Raw genomic sequence first — 11,363 nt, 5'->3', positions numbered from 1 at the left:
GTCATCAGTATGACATAAGTATACCAAGTTTGCAGTCGATACCACTTTGGGAAGTGGGTTAAAATTGAGTTACAATATTTGAGGATACGACAGCAACAGAGTGAGTTAAATAAAAAGCGTGTAATCATAATAAAAAGCGTGTAATCATAAAACGGCGCGTGCGACGACTCAAAATTGCGTAAAGATAAAGGTAAAATGTTCCCAGACTAAATAATGGATAATGGTTGGGGTTAGGGAGAGCACGCTATCAAACCTCATTGCCATGTCATCCCCCTATCAGTGCCCAACCTTATTTCAGACCAATTCAGACCGTATTGGTCACCCCGTGACCTTGTAAATCTCAATGTTCATCCTACAAAGTCTCATCACAAGGGAGAAACACAACCAAATACGATTTTTTGTGCCCGTATTGAAACGGCTGTATGCCGTATGGACTTGAAAACTCGATTTCTCTGTACAACAGGCATGTCGAAAGTCCGGCCCGCGGGCCAATGACGGCCCGCCATCAGATTTCATACGGCCCGCAGCTTCGGTCTCATAATATGTTATTTATGGATCGCTAGCTCTGTCAGAATAAATAAATCATAAAACTTTAAAGATGTAATTCCGGCTTCCGCCACACGGTGGCAGCACCATTCGAATGCTATCTGGCTCTGCATCCGTGCCGCGAACCCTTCTCGAATAATTTCTGCCATGGCGACTGCAAAAAAGAGAAAAGTTGACAGTTAGGGCCGCCGCTTTCAGGAGCGGTGGGAATTACAATACTTCTTTACTGAAAATTGAGGCAATTGTGTTTGTCTAATTTGTAAAGAGACGGTTGCCTTGTTTAAGGATTTCAACGTAAAGAGACACTACGAGACTAAACATGCTACAACATACGACAAGCTAACAGGGAGTGACCGCGCTGAAAAAGTGAAGCAACTTCAAGCTGCTTTGGCATCGCAACAGTGATTCTTCACGCGGGCCTGTGAGACAAAGGAAAACATCACCAAAGCCAGCTACGAAGTGGCCATGTTAATAGCTAAACATGGCAAACCTTTTACTGAAGGTGCGTTTATAAAAGACTGTGTCATGAAAATAGTGGAGAACATTTGCCTCGAGAAGAAGCAAGAATTTATTAATGTTTGCCTGGTACGCAACACTGTGGCACGGAGAGTTGAGGACATATCGTCAGATATTCAGAGACAACTGGGGGACAGGGGAGTGGCTTTTGATTATTTCTCATTAGCCTGCGATGAAAGCACCGATGCATCTGACACTGCACAACTACTTGTTTTTTAAGAGGAGTTGATGACAACATGAACGTGACAGAGGTGCTGCTTGACCTCAAAAGCCTTAAAGGGCAAACCAGAGGAACAGATTTCTTCGTTTCTGTTTGTGAAGCTGTTGATGACATGAAACTACCATGGAGTAAAGTTTCTGTGATCATTACTGATGGTGCGCCTGCCATGGCTGGTGAGCGAAGTGGATTGTCCACACTGATCTGCAATAAAGTCAGCGAAGAAGCAGGTAACGCTATTAAACATCACTATCATTCACCAGCAGGCTCTCTGCGCCAAACATCTCAAATTTGACGATGTTATGAAACCAGTGGCAAAGGCAATCAATTCTATTCGCTCTAAAGCTCTATACCGACAGTTTCAGCAGTTCTTGCGTGACATCCAGGCTGAATACGGTGACGTAATATATCACAACGATGTGAGGTGGCTAAGTCGGGGGCCCGCACTACAGCGATTTTTCTTTCTCAAAGAGGAAATTGGACATTTTTTGGGTGAGAAGGGACAACCAATGGAAGAACTGTCCGATCCTGTATGGCTGGCAAATCTGGCTTTTTTGGTTGACATAACGAAGGTTTCCAGAAATGCGGTCAATCGCTAAGAAAATGCTGAGCTTATTCGGCTCCACATATTTGTGTGAGCAAACATTCTCAGTCATAAACTTAAACAAGAACCGGTTGAGGTCAAGGATGAGTGACTCCCACTTGCGTGACATTTTACGTATCTCAACCACTGCCCTCAAGCCAGACCTGGTCTCTTTACGGAAATCTAGATCTCAGTATTACCCTTCTCATTAGTGTCAGGAAGTTATCTGTTCCTTGATTAATCTGAAATTGAGTGTTTTGTACGGTAACATCTGTCACTATTGTAGTAAGTACTCAGGAGGCTTGACGACGGGATCGGAGGCACACTTATTTATTAACACAACTTGTATACAGTTAACGAGTATACACAGGACCTAAGGGGTAACGTCCCCTTACTCGGCTAACAGGGAGACACGACATCTAAGCCCCGCTAACCCAAGCCCAAGTCCTCCACTAGGGAGCTAAGGGAGGCTACCTGTCCCAGCCCTGGTCAAGCTGGGATCCGGCACCCTGAGTCCCCAGACCTGCTCGTCAGTCTGGGCTCTCGGGGCCACGCCACCGGCTAGCCCTGGTCAGCCCTTACAAGGACAGCGAGCCAGGGAAGCTCCGGGGCCTATTCTAGCTGGTCTTCCGTCTTCGCTGGTTAAAGCTGATACTTCGACCTCGAGCCCTCCGGCTCACCACCTTTTATAGTCCTCGGCCCCCCCGGGAGGGGCCCGTGGGGGATGCAGGTGCGGACGTCGGTGCGAGCACCTCCTATGTGTACGGCCCTAACCACGCCCCTTGTGTTTGTTGGCCATCCGCTCCCATACACAATTACACCTCTACACTATTAAGAGTGAAAAGCCTAAAGCACACTAATGCACTTGGACTTATGGCACTTGTTTTATTAAACTCTTGAATAAGATTTGGTTATAACTGTTGATGTGATGTACCTGTAGATGTGACACAAACTATTGCTTTCTGAAATATATTGTAAAAGACAATGGCAAAATTCACTTGTTTTAAAGTTTAATGATAACAGACCACTTTGCATTACTTATAACTCCTGTTTGAAATGTTCATGAGGCAAAGATATTTAACTCTTGGAAATTTAAGGTATTCTATACAGTTTGTTCAATGTTATCTGACTGAATGAAAGGCTTAATTGTGTTTTTAGAGTTGTTCACGTCTGCCTGAGTGGCTTATATTTGGTTACATTGTCATTTTAAAAATAAAGGTAATTGTAACAATGAAAATTGTTTTATAACAGTGTGTATTTTCACATAACTTTTGTGGTTAAAAAAAATGTCAGAAGGAACTATTGGCCCCGGGCATCTTCACTTTATCAAATTTGTCCCTCTTTGCAAAAAGTTTGGACACCCCTGCTGTACAAGAATACGGGGTAAACCGTATGGGTTGACAGGTCTGTCATTCTTACGTCCTACATATTTCACTGAGCATAGTAACACATTCACAATACTAACCTAACTTTACCGAAAGAACCAAAGAGTATGGATCCCTGCAGTCACGAAAACTTCAAATCTAGAGTAATCAGCTTATTTAAAGAAAGAAAATAAATTAAAGTAAAAATGAAATGAAATAATCTTGATTTTTTAAAACACGTAGTGAGATGCTTACCGGACATTATGGGATATTTTCGCCACGATCCAAGATGGTGAAAAAATAAGAATAGGTTCTGCCCTTTCTGGCAATAGAACTGATGTTAAAATGTTTGTACTTCACCTTTTGACATTCTCTGGTCTAACACTGATGCAGAGACAAGGTCATGCAGAAGTCTTATCTCTGCTGTAGACCAATCAGTTTTAAAGCCAATGCATATATCAGAGTAGATTTGTTTGAATGTTTTGCCACAAGTATAAGGTTATGGTTAATGCAAACTTGGTGCCTTTCAAACGGTATCTATTTAGTGCTTGAACATCTTGACACAACTACTGTTTTATTTCCACAAAGGGTCAAAGCATGTTCTTTTTTTTATCATTACCGGATGTAGCCAGTGTGAGCTCATCCGTGACTACTCGCTTGTGTATCACCGTGTACTCTGCTAATAGCTACGGGTAGCCAGGTGTGTTGTATGATTATTTAAGATCATTGGCAGTGATGAGTAGAGGTTGGACCCCGCGCACAAAAGTACAAGGCACACCCCAATAGAGATGTGGACTATCTTCTGGACCAAGGAATTCAGCTACGGTGTTGTGACGTGGAGGGTATCTGATCGCTATTGCACATACCAAATTTGCCCTTCTGAAGAGGACCTTTGAAACCAGTTTTGCCGTTTCACAAACCGCCCCCTGGGTGTTCAGCCGTTGTCGAGTCGCCTACTTCTCCGGAGTACAGAACACAATGCAGAGTCACTCATCTTCTCTGAACTTTATTGTTAATGCTTATTCAGCCGACCTGTGTCCCCCCACCCCTCTCACAATGATTCACGACGGGAGGAGAGAGGACTGGTCGGACCAGCTCCACGAACATTAATGTTTGGCGAATGCTCGTGTGACACATGATGTCAGTGAGAGTTGAGGGGAAAAAGTCCCTTATTAAAATACTCATCAGGATGCTTTTAACTCCACCCCGAACAATGACGGCTGCTCAGAGCCCAATGCTTACCCAAGCAGGATAACACTTAGACCCTGCCCTCTGGCCCCTGAAAGCAACAATCAGATTCACAACACTGTTGTTGTGAAGCAGTGAGGGGCAGTGAGAAGCAGGCTGAACTAAAAGTGTTACTTCTTCTGTACAGGTAAGTGAAATAAAGTAACTGGGTAGATTAAATATACTCTACTAGGAGGTAGGGAGCAGTGGGATAAGGATACAACTTATATGGATAAAGTTAAGTGATTAAGAATATAACACAACTCATGCATTGAGGTAAATATTTAATAACATTGCAAATGGCAACATTCATAGTAACATAGTTAAATAGTTCAGGTTAATCTCGAAACTCGTTTGTGTGACTAGAATCAAAAATAAATATGATGGGTAAAAATGCTGTATTTACATAGTTATTGACATCAATAAATACAGTATTTTAAACTGTTAAAGTCTATAAAAGCATATTAATGATTGATTTGAAGCTTTCATAACTGCAGGAATTACTCTTTGGTTCTTTCGGTAAAGTCAAGTAGAGGGAAAATAAATTAAATAATAGAATACGACGTTTCGATTGCAACACAAGCAATCGTAATCAGGTAGAAAACAAACCTCGTTAACTTAGAAATACAATGCAATCTAACAGAGAGTCGGCTAACACAACAGTCAGCACCTTACCTGATTACGTTCTTACAAAGATTGCTAAATTTGAGAGAGAGAGAGACAAAACACAGACAGAAACACAGACAGACAAACAAGAAGAGAGAGACACACAGAGAGAGACACAATATAGACTGTGTCCCCATGTCTGTGTTTTGTCTCTCTCTCAAATTTACCAATCTTTGTGTAATAAAAGACTCTGTCAGGCACTGCTGGTCTCCGCTTGCCTTTTATTCAGGTTCTTCTCCGCACCCCACTGGTCTCCTCCACGGACCAACGTCGTCTCGCGCGCGCCCCGCGCACGCTCCCTCTCGCGTGCCATGCACGCTCCTCCATTAGCTCCTCCACTCGTCCTCACACCCCCGCTGGTCCTGACAAGGGACCAGCGTCTCCTCTCGCGTGCCACGCACGCTCCTCTCGCGTGCCCCCGCACGCTCCTCTCGTTAGTCGCTCCGCTCCTCCCCGCTCCGCACACCGCTGGCCGACGGTGTACCGAAGCACCATCAGCCACGTGGCTGATGGCGCGGCGGCCACCCAACGTGGTCACGCTTCTTCACTCCATCAACTGACCCCGATCTCTTCCGGGCTCCCCTCTATATCCTCTATCCCACGTGACCCTGACTCCTCCCCTTCCGGATCGTCCGATCCGGCCTTCCCATACTGCCCTGCTGGCTCCACCTCCATTCACCTCGCTTTCCATTGGAGCCGAGGTGAACGGCGGCCCCTCCCACACGCCCCCCATACCCCGGGCCGTGTGATTGGGCCAGAGCCCAGCAGCAACCCCATTTATGCTCGCATTACATTTGTAAGAACGTAATCAACCCGGTAAGATGCTGACCGTTGTGTTAGCCGACTCTCTGTGTTGGATTGCATTGTATTTCTAAGTTCACTAGGTTTGTTCTCTACCTGATGACAATTGCTTGTGTTGCAATCGGAACGTCGGATTCTATTATTAAATGACATTTATTTCTATGTGACTTTACTGAAACAACCAAAGAGCATATTAAAGATGTCGTATGTATAATGAAGCATTCAGAATAACATAGTTACGTAACTTACATGATTTTAAAAACGTGTTTGCAAGTGTAATGACTGAAATTAAGAAGCACCCCAAGCAAATGTGCAGCCAAACGGACTTCCAAGAAGAAAGGTCAAGGCCTCCTATTGGCCTAAAGAGGCTTCCAGGATGATGGGTTGGGAGGCGGAGGTTTGAGGGGATTGGAGGAGAGATTCAAACGGGAAAAATGCGGGAATCAGAAGTCGAACCTGGAGGTGACGGTTGAGAACCGTAAAGGGAGAAGGACGGGGATTGGCTGGTAGAAAGACTTTGACAGAAAGTTCGAGAGAGAGAGGGCTCGAGAGGAATAAAAGGGGAGATAAAAAGGGGAGATGGGACGTTCGTGGGAGATTATGAGCGAAAACATGATGAATGAAGCCCGGGCCTAGTATTGGTGCTGTGTCCAATAAAAGGCTCCGAGTAGCAACGTGTGTCGTCATCATTACACAAGTTTGCATATGATTGTAAGAAAATATGATAGGGAAATATTCTGTAATTAACGTTTATGTCGAATTAATTCATTGCGCTGAGGCAAACGGGTATAAACATAATAATTGGTTAACAATAATATAATTATAAATTTTGATTTAAAGCTTTCGTGACTGCAGGGATTCATATTCTTGGTTCTTTCAGTAAAGTCACGTAGAAGGGAAATAATAAAATAATATAAATATAAAACTATATATTATATTATTTCCCTTCTACGTGACTTTATCGAAAGAACCAAGAAAATAATATAATTATAGTATAATATACCATTAAGATGAATTATACCAGACCAGACATTTTTTGTTAAATGCTTCTTTTATTAAAAGTGACTGCTGTATTCATCTATATAATTAATGAGTCCATGAGAGTACAGATAAAAAGAGCCTTAAGGGACTTGCTAGAATGTCAGCTGCTCCATAAATTAATGAATAAAGTAGTGTAGTTAATGTTTAAAAGTTAATTGAATTCGCTAAGTGGTTTTGATTCTAAGTTATTGTTTTGGTGTTTCAATTTTTAAATGCGTTAATACTGCTGAATGTCAGTAATTATATTGTTATTTATATTCAATCGTGGGTAGATAGAAAAATAAACAATATCAGATTCACAGCAGTGATTTAACACGTAGGTGTTCGCGACCAATATCATCCATAATATTTACGCGATCTAACCCAAAAAACACATTATGGATCACAGCAGTGAGGTAGTGAGCAACGGGCTGGACTATAAGTGTTACTTCTTGTGTGCAGGAGCTGAGGGTTTGAGCTGGAGTCCCAGATTAAAATAAACCGACCTGCAAGAAGTCTCCAAGATTATTGTGCGCCCGTTGACATCCGAATTCACTGACTTTATTTATTAAAAAACAATGATGTGCAGCCACCCAACTGGACATAAGCTCTACAATTCGGAAGTGCTACACGTGCACAATGCAAAATTCACGCGGGTAAAATCATAAAAATGGAACATGAGAAGCACTTGCTGACTGATGCTTCTGGTTGTCGTACTGCTGCACCTTCAGACATTGCTATTGGCTAGGTGGTGATGGTTGGAAATACAATGAGCTCTGTGGTATAGAGTTTTGATGAGGGAATTATTCTGGGATGGATGGTGGTGGGAGGCAGGTTTTAGGTAAGCATCCGTATGGGTGGCTTTCCTGTAGACAGTGTCCCATTGAGCCATCAGGTCTCTTTTCGATTAAAAATCCAAGAAATGTAACTTGCCATCCTTTTCCACCTCCATGGTGAATTTGATAGCTGGGTGTATGGAATTGATGTGGTTGAAGAATTGGTCCAGAGCTGGTAGGCCATGTGGCCAGATGACGAACGTATCATCAACGTATGTCTTCCACAAGGAAGGACGTAGGGTGGATGCCTGGATAGTATCTATCTCAAATTTCTCCATGCAAACATTGGCTACAACTGGAGAAAAGGGAGAACCCATAGGGGTACCTTCAACTTGTTTGTAGAATGTTCCATTCCAGGTGAAGTAAGTGTTGGTGAAGCAGTGTCTAACCAGGACTGGTACATCAGCCCTGGTTAGACATATTTTCAATTATTGCAATTGTGTCAGGCACAGGCACTTTAGTAAACAAAGATACCACATCGAAACTGACAAGCAAATCATCTGGAGATAGTGAGATGTCCTTAATGGAAGATATCAAGTGAGCTGAGTTAAGTACAGCTGAGGTGGTCTTACCAGTAAATGGTTGCAAGGTCTCAGACAGAAATCGGGCCAGTTTGTAGGTGGGTGAGCCAATGGTGGCGACGATAGGGTGGAGTGGTGTGCCTTCTTTATGGATTTTTGGTAAGCCATAAATCTAGGTGGTCTAGCAGCAGAGGGTTTTACGGCAAGCCATTTGGTTGGTTCGATTAAAGATGTCGGATCAGTGATGATGTTGTTGGCTTGCATAACCAGTCGGTTGGTAGGATCTCTATTGATTTTGGTATAGCTGCCATCATTAAGTAGGTCCTGAATTGTGTTATTGTATGTGGTTTTGTCCAAGATGACAGTGGAATTGCCATTGTCGGCTGAGAGGATGACTATGCCATCTCTCTTTTTTAGTTGAGAGAGTTCAAAGCACTCATCCTTGCTGATATTGCTAATAGGTGTCTTAGCATTTTTGAGGATTACAGCGATTTCCGATCTTGTTATGTCTGTAGGAATGTGTCCTAAAACCCTTAAGGGCTACGTCGACCTGGGCAATGATATCATCAACTCGGATGTGTTTATGGGTGACTGCAAAATTCAACCCTTTAGCTATACTCGATTTTAGGCTGTCAGAAATTGGGCGTATTCTCTGATTGATAACAATCTTGTCACCTTCTTGGTTCTTTCGGTAAAGTCACGTAGAAGGGAAGTAATACAATAATAAAAATAAAACATAATAAAATAATTCTCACGACGTTTCGGCCACAACGCAAGCAGCCGTTCTCAGGTGAAGACCAGGTCTGTCGGGGAGACAGCGTCTCCTCATTCAGACGCTGTCTCCCCGACAGACCTGGTCTTCACCTGAGGACGAAAGCTTTAAATCGAAATCTTGTCACCATCGAACTTTTTATTGTCTGGATCTGGCTTCTTCTTGGAGAGAAGGTTGAACTTGTAAATCAAGTTATCTTTGCATTTAGTTGACATTGAGGCGGCTGAAGAGGCTGTCATGTTATCTACATGGTCCCAATTAGATGCCGACTTTGTTTCTGTCAATGTTAAGTGTGATTGTAAGTTATTTTCGACTCTCTGAGTTACATTCATTACCACAGCCACCGTTAGCTGTGTTAGTAAATGACGGCTTGCCATTATTTCCCACCTCCATGTGGCCACTGCGCATGCTAATCACTCAAAATACATGCTAATCTCTCACAACACAATGGCCACCCCCCACAGCTCCGTAATACCTCTCCTACATTAATATTTGCTGCCCTGCCCATCCCTAAACCTTTATAAATAGCCTTACCTCGGCAGGTTTCCCCCTCTTTTTTCACCTAAAGACGATTGTTTGTGTTGCGATCGAAACGTCGTGATATTGTTATTATTTTATTATTTTTTTCTCTATCTACGTGGCTTTACTGAAAGACCCAAAGAATATAAATTCCTGCAGTAACGAAAGCTTTAAATTAAGATTTAATGTTATCCCTATTTTGATTGGTAAAATGTTATAATAATAATTGTTGATATAAATGCTTTAAATTAAACTGCTAAATGTGTGCACGTTGAATACAGTGTCACGATACGTTTTGTTGTGCATATGCGTGCATTGTTATATCATTGCAGTCAATGTGTCTTACCGTTTTCATACAGTACGGTATACTTAAAGATCACAAAAATCACAATTAAACGAGATATACGTATCCTGTTGTTCCAAATGCAATTTCACTACGTAATCAGGGTGATCGTCATTCTAATTGTAATAGCCGTGCTTCCTGTTGCGTGCTATCAACCTTTCATTACGGAGACTATTTTATAGCAATGCACATGCTTTTATTTATTATAGGCTCAATGGTTGGGATAGGCAAGCCATCATCATTACCATCTCTACAGGGTGATAAAATAGGTACCACTTTGTGCGAAGTCATCAGTGGTTGTTAGTGATGGTCCCTTTTTTGGGAACGTGGAATTTCCACTGCTGGAGATGAGCGCCGCACAATGCCTGTAGGAGCATAGAGATTTTGTCAATCGACTCTACTTGTGTCAATCGACCGTCTTCCACCGCTGCTGGTCAGTGCAGATTGGTAAAGGCGGGCAGCATAGACGTACAGTATAACTGGATATAAACACAACGTGGCCCCAAAGCACTAAGACTACCTGTATGTGCATGGTGGCGACCCATCCAGGCACTACTTAAGCTCAGATCTGCTTAGCTTTCGAGGTCCGACCAGATCGGGCGCATTCCAAGTCCGGGTGATTTCATAGGCGTTGAGGGTTATAGTGATGCTGTTTTTAACAGTTAACCTATCGAAAATAAGCCACTCACTTATTCAGCACATCCAATTTTATTAATTTATCTCCTACTTTTGAGTAAAAATAAAAGTGTGTATTGAAAACTTTTTTGCTACCAATTTTTTACCAGATGTAACCTTCGCCGCAAATGATAGCACAACAAAGTAGCTTATCACATGGAAATTCATAGCAACCGAATAATATATATTCATAGCAGCCGAATGATCTACGCGATCGAACCGAAAAACCTTTAATATGAATAATATTGGTCGCGAAAGCCTTCTTGTTCTTGTGACTCTATGTAACTCTATGGGTCTCTATGTAAGTCTCTGGGTCTCTCATAATAATTATATATGTCTCTGTGCAAGTGTATGGGCCTCTGTAACTATGGCTTAGGTGTGTGATGGTCTGGTGGTGTACGGCTGTAGTGTAGCGGTGGGGTGCATGGTAACTGTGTGCTGTGTATGTACGGCTGTAGTGGTGGTGTGTGTTTGGACACCGTGGCATCATTCATATCTTCCCTAATTATTTTACAATGAGTCGTGTTTAACAGTGCAACGCTTAACTCTCTACACGATAAAGGTTTCCATGCAAAAGCAAAGCCCGAGATTCGCAGTGCTTCAACCACTGGTTCGCACAAAACCTGCGCCACCCCGCCCGCATTGCGCATCGCCCAGAGCCACATTCCCACAGAGGTGGGGGGGGGCGGTGAGCGAACATTGATCTCTTGCCACGCTCCAGGCTCAGGGCGAGGCAGGCTAAGGGCGAGGCGTGAGT

Source organism: Lampetra fluviatilis, chromosome 81 (assembly GCF_964198595.1).
Source record: "Lampetra fluviatilis chromosome 81, kcLamFluv1.1, whole genome shotgun sequence".
NCBI lineage: Eukaryota > Metazoa > Chordata > Hyperoartia > Petromyzontiformes > Petromyzontidae > Lampetra > Lampetra fluviatilis.
The sequence above is the reverse complement of the archived record's forward strand: the minus strand, read 5'-3'. Positions refer to the sequence as shown.